Source organism: Elephas maximus, chromosome 8 (genome assembly GCF_024166365.1).
Source record: "Elephas maximus indicus isolate mEleMax1 chromosome 8, mEleMax1 primary haplotype, whole genome shotgun sequence".
NCBI classification, from domain to species: Eukaryota; Metazoa; Chordata; class Mammalia; order Proboscidea; family Elephantidae; genus Elephas; species Elephas maximus.
In genome coordinates, this window is record NC_064826.1 from 35,425,001 (window position 1) to 35,427,500 (window position 2,500).

The 2,500-nt window shown below is 31.3% G+C and overlaps 1 protein-coding gene across 9 annotated transcripts in view; it reads right to left on the reverse strand.

The window, feature by feature from the left end:
• FOXP2 (forkhead box P2) overlaps positions 1–2,500 on the reverse strand; it is a 636,455-nt gene that overhangs the window by 279,679 nt on the left and 354,276 nt on the right. The gene's annotated exons all lie outside the window — the stretch shown is intronic.

Here is a 2,500-nt window from a genome sequence, read left to right on the forward strand (position 1 = left end):
GAATGAGACCAGATGTGATTAAACGCTGGAGTTAGCATGGCTGTTTATTTTTTTAACACATAAGCAATCTTTTTAAAGATTTTACACCTCTTTGATCAAATTATCAGGCTTAAAGATCTTAAAAATCAAGTAAAATTATAAATCACAGGTAATAGTGTTATTTTTTAAACGCCAAATGCTATGCTTTTGAGAAACAAATTAAGTGCCACTATTTTCAATTTCATTTTGAAAATAATAATTAAAAAAAGTGGATTCTACCATGTAAATGGTTACTTAAAGACTGTTCTGAATGAATAGGGGTAAAAGAACTGACAGTAAGGAAGCACTGGCCAGATGTTTTTACACACCATCACCCGACACACCTTCGAAGCAGTACAACCTCCTAAAACCTTCAGAAAGATTATCTGACTTAATGAATGCTCAAAATGCAAGCTCGAATCTACCCCGTAAAGCAATCAAGTTTTTTAGCAACTATTTTGACCTCCGTGACACAAACAATTAATTCTGCAAACCTAATATCAAAATAAAATTCTACATCTAATGCAGAATAATTTTTCAATGTAGTTCATCTAAAACAACATTTGAAATATGCTACCTCCAGATATTATACATTCTAGTAGTTAGTACTAATTTTAGAAGATTAGGAAAAAAATAAAGGAGAGGGTAATTCAGAAGGAGAAGGTGTTTTTGGTTACTAATTTTTCAATGAATATAAAGCAGCAGAGCTACTAACAAAAACATGGCTACCATGAACATATCCATTATTTACATATTTGAAACTATAAAGATATTCAGAAATATTTCACTATTAGTGAATTAAATGCTATGAAAACACACTAGTTACAGTCTATCAATCTCTTTTTACTCCGCCAATCCATTTATCATTAAGTATTTGTTATGATGTATTCCAAAATACCCACTGTTTCTCCTAAGAACACGACTGAGCCAAACTGCTCACCTTTCTAAGAGTGCAAAAAGTCATAGAAATGAAGATAAACACGCTGTTCCCAAAACAGTCCATATTCTGCCAGAAGTTCATGGCCCACAATTTTACTTTGTTTACATTATCCCCTGCCTCCTAAATTATATCTCTAAATAAGAGATCTGGGCCCACGATGATTGGTACACTGTATTCGTAAGTAATTTCATTCTTTTCTGTGCAAAACTTACATGTAACACTGTGTAAAGATAAATTTGTAAAATTACCTCAGTTTTTCACTTAAGAATTTGAATATTTTCTCCATGTTTTTTATTTCTCAAATACATTGACTGTGTGAGACTTAAAAGCAATAACTGCATTAATTTTACAGAAATGACACTAATCCTTAATGAACTTCAAGGCCTATCCTTAAATATACTCCCAGAAGGACAACAAAATTCAGTAACCCTAAGTATCTATGTTGATATAGTTAATCATAAACAAGGGTAGAGACATTTACAAGGATTTTTACATGTTTATTTTAAAAATTATTACATACCTTCTTGAAGGAAAGTTATATTCTAGGGTCTTATAGAGATGTCTAGTATACCCACTGTGGCAAATCACTTTTAGAAGGCACTCCACAAACATGCAATACGCGACTAAAGTTTCTAAGTCATCTAAAGGACATATCTTTTTGTATTTACTATTGTTTATAGTTTGCATAAACAAACTGTGTAGAACAAAGTAAACTTCAAATCCAGGTTATAAACACACCTTATAGACCTCATCATAAAATGCCTCCAGAGTACCATAAAGTATAGCCATGATTTCACTCTGTTTTCTGTTTATTCAAGATCTAATCAAAGCTTTGAAGAAAAAGAAAGTCACTTCTTTGCATATCCCTTCAGAACCTTTTGTCTATTAGTACTCGACTGAGATGTTCATTTTCAATTGTTATTTTTACTTGCCTTTATCAATGTAATCTACTGGATTCTCAAACAATATAGAACCTAGCTATAAATGCTTAGAACTGGTACTTAAGGGAGTCTGTAGGAATATTATGGCCCTCCACTGGTATGATTTTTCTTGCAAATACATTAAAGGAAGAAAAGGGCTATCCTGAAGACTGCATTTATTTAAAGTAACCTGTAAAATAGGCTAATCTGGGGACTTTCATAGGCATTTAATTGCTCTGGTGGTAAAAACAAAATAAAACTTGTCTTCTTAATAATAACTGTGTATGAAAACTGACATAATTTAAAAATAATAGCAGACCTATTCAAAGTGTTATGTCTAGTTCTTTTAAAAGCTTATTGAAAACAATGCCTGAAGGTTAAGACATTATCCAGCCCATATATTCTAAAAGATAACTTTTAAAAATGCTTTTATGACTTAAAGTAATGTCTTTATTAAATCTTACTCTAGGGTGGGCGTTTGCTTTAGCTTTCGAGGTGCATTCTTTCTCATTATAAACTACCTTAAAAACATGAATGAAATATCACTGAATTTGAAACATTTTTCAATGATAATCCATTATATTTTCATTTTGAAGTTTTTTCTTTTTTGCATGTAGTCTGA